Here is an 11,616-nt window from a genome sequence, read left to right as displayed (position 1 = left end):
ATGTGTCGATGTTAAGAGATAAGGGACCAAGACAAATGAGAGAAAATAAAGGGACACAGAAGAAGCAGTTCTCTTGTATCTCTTCACTGTGGATTTATTGAACTGAACCTACTGGAGAAAATAACCAATTTGCCCCATTCTCTGGGTTCCATACAAAAATCTCCAGTGATGGGCCATACTCTCTTATATTTTTGGACGTTAAAGGCAGAACAATGTTTAATTAAAAAGAATGAAAAATGGGGAGAGGTAAGAAGGAAGAAAGAAAGGATAGGAAACTATTTATAGCACTCTATTTTTTTCCAAATAACAGATAAAGGGATTTTGAGATTATGGTCTTTTCATCTTTTCTTATAGGGAATTTCACTCCACTCAGCATTCTAAGCTTGGCATTAAGCTTATTAAATTACTCACTACAACCTTATGAGGTAGGTAGCAATATACCCATTTTCTAGGAGCAGAATTTTAAACTGTAGGTGAGAAAGACACTTGCTCGAGTCACATAAAAGGTAAATAGTGAAACCAACAATCAAGCGCAGACAAGCTGGCTCAGAACCCTGTGCTTTAACATGTGACCCCTCTGTCTCACTAGGTGCTCCTTTTCTATATTGAAATGGTACAGGGTATCATAAGAGGAAAGTAGCTAATCCTAACATTTCAGTTAGTAAGGCCCTCTTTCACCTTCACCACTTCTCTCAGAGTTGACACCTTGGACAGGAATCCCACTTATCTTGAACATCAGTCATGGCATACATCATCTGAGATAATTAGATTCCAAGCTTTGAATAGCTATAGAACAGAGGAATAAATTATCCTTGGTTGTTTTTGCATGTTTGCACATAATCTAATTTAGAAGAGTAGAATTTAGTACAGAGTGAAATGTGGTAGCCACAAGTCTAGAGAAAGGGTCAAGGAAGTAAATGAACAAAACATATACTGAAAGGTGTTGTAAAGAGTGTTTACCATATATCTGCCATATAAGAATTAAAAAGCTAAAAAATGGATAGGGTACTCTATACTGACTGAAATTATTAAGAGTCAGAAACACTGTCCATAGGAATGGAAATGCTGACCACACGGAAGCAAAGCACACTTATTATCACAGGTTTCTCAGACATAAAGACACCCAGCATGGAGTTCAACATATTTTACATACCTGCACTGGCTGACTAAGGAGTACTATACAAGGTTATCCCAAATTAACTTTCCAACACACTCTCTCTGATCCTATTAATGTGTTAAGGGGCCACACTAGAAATGTGAAGAATCAGTGAAGCTAGTAAATTTTCCTTTTATCATTGGGATGGCCTATATGGACAGTCTCCATCCACAGCTAAATAAATGAGGGAAGAATAAGTTATCTACCTGAAAGGATGATCAGGAAAATTTTTGTAAGGATATTCCATGAGCTAAGCCATGAAGATGAATAAATAGTCATAAAGAATACGGGGGGGTGGCTTCCCTGGTGGTGCAGTGGTTGAGAGTCCGCCTGCCAATGCAGGGGACGCGGGTTTGTGCCCCGGTCCGGGAAGATCCCACATGCCGTGGAGCTTGCGCGTCCGGAGCCTGTGCTCCGCAATGGGAGAGGCCAAAACAGTGAGAGGCCCGCGTACAGCAAAGAAAAAAAAAAAAAAAAAAAGAATACAGGGGGGAGGGAAACATGAGTAAAAATAATGTTCTAGAGAATTAATGTAGTTAGGAATGGCAGGATATAAAATATGTATATGATACTTCTAGATGAGTTTAAAGTGAAAAATAAGGGTAGAGAGATAAAGAAATGCCAGAAATCATAAAGCTTTGGAGATCATACCTAGGTGTCGGTACTGTGCCATAAAAGTGACTTCAAATTACTAAAGAATTTTTACTTTGGGAAGTACATTTAGAGATTTTCATAAAAAGAAATTAAGTTTTAGAGCAGTAGGGAATGCTTGGAAGAGGTGAAGACTGGAGACAGAAAGACCAATTTGAAGATTATAATAATCAAAGTCAGAAAAGAAAAGAATTCTTTTTTAATTAATTAATTAATTAATTAATTTATAACATCTTTATTGGAGTATTATTGCTTTACAATGGTGTTAGTTTCTGCTTTATAACAAAGTTAATCAGGTATACATATACATATATCCCCATATCTCCTCCCTCTTGCATCTCCCTCCCACCCTCCATATCAAACTACTCCAGGTGGTCACAAAGCACAGAGCTGATCTCCCTGTGCTACGCTGCTGCTTCCTGCTAGCTATCTATTTTACATTTGGTAGTATATAAATCCATGCCACTCTCTCACTTCGTCCCAGTTTACCCTTCCCCCTTCTGGTGTCCTCAAGCCCATTCTCTACGTCTGCGTCTTTACTCCTGCCCTGCCACTAGGTTCATCAGAACCTTTTTTTTTTCTTAGATTTCATATATATGTGTTAGCAGATGGTATTTGTTTTTCTCTTTCTGACTTACTTCACTCTGTATGACAGAGTCTAGGTCCATACAACTCACTACAAAGGACTCAATTCCATTTCTTTTTATGGCTGAGTACCATTCCACTGGATATATGTGTCACATCTTCTTTATCCATTCGTCTATCGATGGACACTTAGTTTGCTTCCATGTCCTGGCTATTGTAAACAGAGCTGCAATGAACATTGTGGTACATGTTTCTTTTTGAATTATGGTTTTCTCAGGGTATATGCCCAGTAGTGAGATTGCTGGGTCGTATGGTAGTTCTATTTTTAGTTTTTAAGGAACCTCCATACTGTTCTCCATAGTGACTGCACCAATTTACATTCCCACCAACAGTGCAAGAAGGTTCCCTTTTCTCCACACCTTCTCCAGCATTTATTGTTTGTAGATTTTTGATGATGGCCATTCTGACTGCTGTGAGGTGATACCTCATTGTAGCTTTGACTTGCATTTCTCTAATGACTAGTGATGTTGAGCATTCTTTCATGTGTTTGTTGGCAATCTGTATATCTTCTTTGGAGAAATGTCTATTTACGTCTTCCACCCATTTGTGGATTGGGTTTTTGTTTTTTTGATATTGAGCTGCATGAGCTGCTTGTAAATTCTGGAGATTAATCCTCTGCCAGTTGATTCATTTGCAAATATTTTCTCCCGTTCTGAGTGTTGTCTTTTCATCATGTTTACAGTTTCCTTTGCTGTGCAAAAGATTTTAACTTTCATTAGGTCCCATTCGTTTATTTTTGCTTTTATTTCCATTTCTCTAGGAGGTGGGCCAAAAAGGATCTTGCTGTGATTTATGTCATACAGTGTTCTGCTTATGCTTTCCTCTAAGAGTTTTATAGTGTCTGGCATTACATTTGGGTCTTTAATCCATTCAGAGTTTATTTTTGTGTATGGTATTAGGGAGTGTTCTAATTTCATTCTTTTCCATGTAGCTGCCCAGTTTTCCCAGCACAACTTATTGAAGAGGCTGTGTTTTCCCGATTGTATATTCCTGCTTCCTTTATCAAAACTAAGGTGGCCATATGTGCATTGGTTTATCTCTGGGCTTTCTATCCTGTTCCATTGATCTATATTTCTGTTTTTGTGCCAGTACCATACTGTCTTGATTACTGCAGCTTTGTAGTATAGTCTGAAGTATGGGAGCCTGATTTCTCCAGCTCTGTTTTTCTTTCTCAAGATTGTTTTGGCTATTCGGGGTCTTTTGTGTTTCCATACAAATTCTGAAATTTTTTGTTCTAGCTCTGTGAAAAATGACATTGGTAGTTTGATAGGGATTGCACTGAATCTGTAGACTGCAGAATTACAAAAGTTCATGAGAGATTACTACAAGCAATTATATGCCAATAAAATGGACAACCTGGAAGAAATGGACAAATTCTTAGAAAAGCACAACCTTCTGAGACTGAACCACAAAGAAATAGAAAATCTAAACAGACCAATCACAAGCACTGAAATTGAGACTGTGATGAAAAATCTTCCAACAAACAAAAGCCCAGGACCCAATAGCTTCACAGGTGAATTCTATCAAACATTTAGAGAAGAGCTAACACCTATCCTTCTCAAACTCTTCCAAAATACAGCAGAGGGAGAAACACTCCCACACACATTCTACGAGGTCACCATCATCCTGATACCAAAACCAGGCAAAGGTATCACAAAGAAAGAAACTACAGGTCAATATCACTGATGAACATAGATGCAAAAACCCTCAACAAAATACTAGCAAACAGAATCCAACAGCACATTAAAAGGATCATACACCATGATCAAGTGGGGTTTATCCCAGCAATGCAAGGATTCTTCAATATACACAAATCAATCAATGTGATACACCGTATTAACAAATTGAAGGAGAAAAACAATATGATCATCTTAATAGATGCAGAACAAGTTTTCAACAAAATTCCACACCCATTTATGATAACACCCTCCAGAAAGTAGGCATAGAGGGAACTTACCTCAACATAAGAAAGGCTAGATATGACAAACTGACAGCCAACATTGTTCTCAATGGTGAAAAACTGAAACCATTTCCACTAAGATCAGGAACAAGACAAGGTTGTCCACTCTCACCACTATTATTCAGCATAGTTTTGGACGTTTTAGCCACAGCAATCAGAGAAGAAAAAGAAATAAAAGGAATCCAAATCAGAAAAGAAGAAGTAAAGCTGTCACTGTTTGCAGATGACATGATACTATACATACAGAATCCTAAAGACTCCACCAGAAAACTACTAGAGCTAATCAATGCATTTGGTAAAGTAGTAGGATACAAAATTAATGCACAGAAATCTCTTGCATTCCTATACACTAATGATGAAAAATCTGAAAGAGAAATTAAGGAAACACTCCCATTTACCATTGCAACAAAAAGAATAAAATGCCTAGGAATAAATTACCTAAGGAGACAAAGGACCTGTATGCAGAAAACTATAAGACATTGATGAAATTAAAGATGATACAAACAGATGGAGAGATATACCATGTTCTTGGATTAGAATGATCAACATTGTGAAAATGACTATACTACCCAAAGCAATCTACAGATTCAACGCAATCCCTATCAAAGACAAGAATTCTTAAGAGATCACAGGACTCTCATTCTGGTTTTTATAATTGCAGCAGAATCACTAGGAGAGATGGATGGATAGAGAGACAGATTAGATAGATAGATAGATATACAGAGATATAGATAGATAAGATAGAGATAAATATACTTACATAATTTATTAGAAAAGTCTGCCCTTGCACAGCTGCGGGAGTTGGTTAAAGAGTCTGTGTTAAGATTGCTCTACTGGACTTCCCTGATGGTGCAGTGCTTAAGAATCTGCCTGCCAATGCAGGGGACACATGTTCAATCCCTGGTCCAGGAAGATTCCACATACCACGGAGCAATTAAGCCCATGAACTCTAGAGCCTGCTAGCCACAACTATTGAGCCCACTTGCTGTAACTACTGAAGCCCACGTGCCTAGAGCCCGTGCTCCACAACAAAGAGAAGCCACTGCAGTGAGAAGCCTGTGCACTGCAATGAAGAGTAGTCCCCATTCGCCACAACTAGAGAAAGCCCGCACGCAGCAACAAAGACCCAAAGCAGCCAAAAAAGCAAAAATAAAATTAAAAACAAACAAAAAAAAGATTTCTGTATTCACATCTGATCCTAGAGGTTGAAATCCGTAGGGCAGCCAGTGAGAAACAGAAGATGGATATGAAGAATAAAGATAAGAATAAAGATAGAATAAAGATAAACTGGAACCCATGAACATGGGCTGGAACCCACAGGACAGACTGGAACCTAAGTGTCTTACTGCCTCCAACTTTATGACATAGCTATCCTCAGGAGAAAATCATGCTCTTACCCATGAACTTAAAAAAACGCTTGGCCCAGGACTTGGAGAAGTTGAAGACAGAGCTCAGAGAAAGTGGAGCAATTGATGCCTCAGGCCAATGAGACAAACTAGCAGGTAGGTGACAACATGCCTGAGATATAAGACTTCTTGCTGCCCTTCCACCAACACTGTAAACAGTAAAAAAAAAAAAAAAAAAAATTGTGCTTCACTTTTACCTTCTAATCTCTAAAATATCACTTTTGTGACCCATTTTAATAAAATATACAATGAAGGGTATTCTGGGAAATGAAATGTCGTTCACCCTAGCCCTGTTGACACAATACAAAGACACAAGCAAAGACTGATATGAAATGGTTTGATAAAAGCAGAATAGGAGTTCATGTCTGATTAGATATGTCTCATGGGGTGGAACAATATTAAAAATGAAGAATTCATTAAATTTGGTAGCTGCAATCCAGTACAATGAAATTTCAGGGGTAGATTCTGAAACCAGAGACTAAAAATATAAATGGGAATTATCAACAGGAAGAAAGTTCTTTCCAGGAATTTGGAAAGCAAAGGGCAGAGAGAGGAACATAGCTTTGGAGGAACCACAATAAATGTAGTAAAATAATGATAACAATAATATGGAAGATTTGCAATATAGCATATATTTAGGGCCTTCTGTAAAGAGCCAGTGAGTGTAGACAAGTTAAAATTTAGACAAGAAGGGAGTAATATGAAGAAACAACAATCCTTAGAGGCCAGGAGAATATTATATATGAGTACAAACACATAGGTGGAGAGATAAGTGCCAACCTAAGAAGGGACACATTTTCTCTTAGAGGGAATAAAAGGTAAAAGCAGAGCTTGTCATAATTAGTCATCACAATATTTCTGAAATGTTCAATTCTATACAGGTTTACTGACACCTAAAAAGTGAATGTTTTATTATTAGTTTTTTTCTTATACAAGCTTTATAATATTGTCTAGACACAATACTATCAATTGTACTTGTGTCTAGACAAATTAAGTCTCTTGAAGTTTTATTAAGAAATCAAAATTTTATATAATATTTACAATATGAAAGCTTACAATATTAAGTGATATATTTTAATATATGGGTATGTGTGTGTGCTTAGTAAAGATTCTACGTGAGTTGAGTTAGATTCTAAATTATCACTAGGATAATGCAAGTTGAATTGTAAAGCTATTGTACTTGAACTTGTCAAACAGATTTGCAGTATATAATGTTACATATATTTAGATTTGATAATATCTACGGTTCTAGGATTTGCCATGTTACCTCTCTGGTGTAAATTGCACTTATTCTTCTAGCAATATCTGTTAATTAAGTGTTCAGAGTATACAAAAAACTTTTGGAAATTTTCTAAAATAAAAAAGTAACTTTTAAAGATATATCTAAGGGATTAAAGTTAACTTCGATATGCAGGCACACTTCTTGTTAAGGAAGCAAGTCAGCTATTACCTTAAAAATTAAGGTCACATCTTGTTTTGCTCAAGAGTAAATGAAATGACATAGGATGAATAATGTATGCATTATAAGACCAACATATTCTCCATTTTCATCCTGTTAATAATACATAAAACCTATTGATAATCATATTGGTGTACTTAAATAAACAGTACATTTGAAAATAAAAGACAGAACTTAAAATTCGGGGTCATAACATACCTGCAAAATGTCATTATCCAGAAAATCACTGTGAATCCTTTCATGCATCTTTGAGATAAGACTGCATCAAATGAAATATTATTTAGTTTTGACTTTAAGTCCAACACTTCTGTGATTATAAAAAAGTAAAACAAAAAATGAAATGAAAAAAGTCTCTCTTTTCCTCAAATGTATAACTGAAGCTAAAGTGCATGCTTATTTTAATTTAGCAAAAAGGAAAATGCTTGTCAATCACATATTAGATGAAACAACTGTTTAGAGAAGTGACCATAAATTGTAATGAGAGTAAAGTGAATTATACTTAGTCATGTAGAACAATGAGATATTTTCATCACTTCTTTCATGCCTTCATAAATTGAAAAAATTCATTTTCTGTCTACTTTTGCCTTTTCGTGTCAAATTTTCTAGTTTCCACTCAGAGCACTACTCTTATTTCTGGTGTTCTTTTCTTGGCCATTTTTCCCTTGGCATGTGATTCTGAGCTACCTTTGATAGAGATGACATATTGGCAACTCTTTAAAGTAAACTATATCTAGGCTTCTAAGAATCTCTCTCTCTCTCTCTCTCTCTCTCTCTCTCTCTGTCTCTATCTGTCTCTCTCTCTGAATATCCCACTGCTAATATGTACTTCATAATGTCACTTATGAATCAGGGTATTTTATTTTTTTATTTTATTAATTTTTATTGCAGTATAGTTGCTTTACAATGTGGTGTTAGAGTCTACTGTACAGCGAAGTGAATCAGTCATATGTATACATATATCCCTTCTTTTTTGGATTTCCTTCCCATTTAGGTCACCACAGAGCACTGAGTAGAGTTCCCTGTTCTATACAGTAGGTTCTCATTCATTGCCTATTTTCTTTATAGTAGTGTATATATGTCAATCCCAACCTCCCAGTTCAACCCACCTCACCCCCACCTTGGTATCCATACGTTTGTTCTCTACATCTGTGTCCCTATTTCTTCTTTGCAAATAAGTTCATCTGTGCCATTTTTCTAGATTCCATATATAAGTGATATTCTACAGTATTTGTTTTTCTTTCTGACTTACTTCACTCTGTATGACAGTCTCTAGGTCCATCCACATCTCTGCAACTGGCACAATTTCATTCCTTTTTATGGCTGAGCAATATTCTATTGTATATATGTACCACATCTTTATCGATCTGTTGATGGACATTTAGGTTGCTTCCATGTCCTGGCTATTGTACATAGTGCTGCAATGAAAATTGGGGTGCATGTATCTTTTTGAATTCTGTTTTTCTCTGGGTATATGCCCAGGAGTGGGATTGCTGGATCATAAACCCATGCCCTTATAGTCTCCTGATCTATGATAAAGGAGGCAAGAATATACAATGGAGAGAAGACAGTTTTTTCAATAAGTGGTACTGGGAAAACTAGACAGCTACATCTAAAAGAATGAAATTATAACACTCCCTAACACCATATACAAAAATAAACTCACAGTGGATTAAAGACCAAAATATAAGGCCAGACACTCTAAAACTCTCAGAGGAAAACATAGGCAGAACACTCTATGACATAAATTGCAGCAAGATCCTTTTTGACCCACCTTCTAGAGTAATGGATATTAAAAAATAAATGGGACCTAATAAAACTTAAAAGCTTTTGCACAACAAAGAAAACCATAAACAAGATGAAAAGACAACCCTCAGAATGGGAGAAAATATTTGCATATGAAGCAACTGGCAAGGAATTAATCTCCAAAATATACAAGCAGCTCATGCAGCTCAATATCAAAAAACAAAAAAACCAACCCCAAAATGGGCAGAAGGCCTAAATAGACATTTCTCCAAAGAAGACATACAGATGGCCAACAAACACATGAAAAGATACTCAATATCACTGATAATCAGAGAAATGCAAATCAAAACTACAATGAGGTATCCTCATACTGGTCAGAATGGCTATCATCAAAAAATCCACAAGCAATAAATGCTGGAGAAGGTGTGGAGAAAAGGGAACCCTCCTACACTGTTGGTGGGAGTGTAAATTGGTACAGCCACTATGGAGAACAGTATAGAGGTTCCTTAAAAAACTAAAAATAGAACTGCCATTTGAGTCAGGGTATTTTAAAGGAAAAAACCCTACTAGATTCATAAGCAATATGTGTATAAAAATGATGTATGCAAAAGAAAGTAGTCGATAAACTGATAAAGCAAAATCTAGAGTTTGGTGTCCTCAGGAAACTAATAAAAGAAACTGTAAGCTATTTCCTTCCAAGTAGATTGCTGATTTATAGGACTCAGGAAAATCATTTTTAACTGATCCCAGAGTCCTCATGTTAGAGATTGAACGTCTATGCTAACTCATCATGGGAATACCGTTTCTATGTCAAATCCACTGGAGATTCTGCCAGTTACTTCGTGAGTCTAGAAGGACTCCTCAAGAAAGTCATCAGTGTTATAAATGGAGGACTGAAGCTGAAGACAGCTCATGAAAATTATAGATATGTATTATTGCAAACATTTATAATAGCTTATTGTTTACCCTTAAATTTGCTTTGGCAAAAAAAGAGGGCATAAGATTTTACTGATTTGAATACTCAACAACTCTGTTGTTTTGGGATGTTGTTGTGTTAAGATACTATATATAGAGTACTCAACAACTAATTTTTATTGCCAAAGTTTTTAAGGAAAAACTGACTTAGGAAACTTGGATCAAAATTGTAACTACATATTGCAATTGGCTCTCTCCATCCTAAATCTCTAGAAAGGTAGAACAGTCATGTTTAAATTAATGAATTTATAATCAGATGAATAAATAAAAGTGGAACTACAAGTACTCTTTGAAGGATATTGGGCCATGAGATCTGATTAAAGAAGGGACCACAACACAACATATTTTCAGAGACAGCAGTGAGAAAAGGCAGGTACCCCTCTAGGTGCAAGTGAAGGATGGAAGTGTTAGATGTTCAGAGCATAAAGAGACTGGGATGAATCTGCCTACATATTCCTCTTCTCATTCCCTTAGACCAGGGCAGTGAGGGAGGCCTTTGCACCAAGTGTAGGATCAGAGGCCAGATAGTGTCCTATAGCCTTAAAGAGGAATGGGGAAAAACATACCCATTGCTAAGTTTTGTCCTTTGTGTTTTCATGTTTTAGAATCAGCTCATCAATTAATAATCATAATATTATGATTATTTGGTTGGGTTGCATTGAACCCAAATGGTTTGGTTGGGTTGCATTGAATCTAAAGATAAATTTAGGGAGAATTAACATATTTAAAATATTTAATCTCATTCATTGTGTATGTATATATATATACATATACATACAATGTATAGAGACAATGTGTATGAGAGAATATATATATACACATATATATATGGGATATATATATACAAATACACATACACTGTATTCATGGTATATCCCTACATTCATGTGGACTCTGAATTTCTTTCAATAGTGCTTTATAGTTTTCACACCATCCACTAGATTTATTCCTGAGTTGTTGGTATTTTTGACAAAACTGGAAATGGTTCTTCAAATTTAATTTTATCTTTTTTGTTTTGTTGCTGGTATATAAAAATAAAATTGATTTTTATGTAATGATCATTTCCCAGTGAGCATGCTCAATTCATTTATGAATTGTAAGAGTTTAACTGAAGATTCATTCAGCTATTTGAACCAAAAGAAAGTTTCTCTTTCTTATTCCTTTATTTCTTTTTGCCTACCCTATGTCAGAAATTGGATGAGATTTGTAATATGATAACATTTATGTAAAATTAAGAACTTGTATATACAACCACACTAAATATATTTTAAAGAAAGGAAACAATTCTAAATAAATGGTTGGAAAAGAACTGTAAGAACATACAGTGAATACTCATGAGAATGAAAATGATGACTAAAGGAGAAAATAATAAAATAACACAATATGAGAGGGGTTTTACATATATTGATATAGATTTTTATGCCTTGAATTTAGAGGTAAGAATAGCTTATATATATATTGCTCTACTTTAAAAGTAAAACAATTTACAATGGAAGACAGTTGCCTTGCCAGATAAGGAAATGAATTATTAAGGTTCTACAGCAAAGTAATATGGAAAAAAAGATAAGTCAATGAAACAGAATAAAACACAGAAATAAACAGAAGATGATGTACAAACTGC

The sequence above is a fragment of the Orcinus orca genome, chromosome 14 (assembly GCF_937001465.1).
Source record: "Orcinus orca chromosome 14, mOrcOrc1.1, whole genome shotgun sequence".
Taxonomy (NCBI): Eukaryota; Metazoa; Chordata; class Mammalia; order Artiodactyla; family Delphinidae; genus Orcinus; species Orcinus orca.
The sequence above is the reverse complement of the archived record's forward strand: the minus strand, read 5'-3'. Positions refer to the sequence as shown.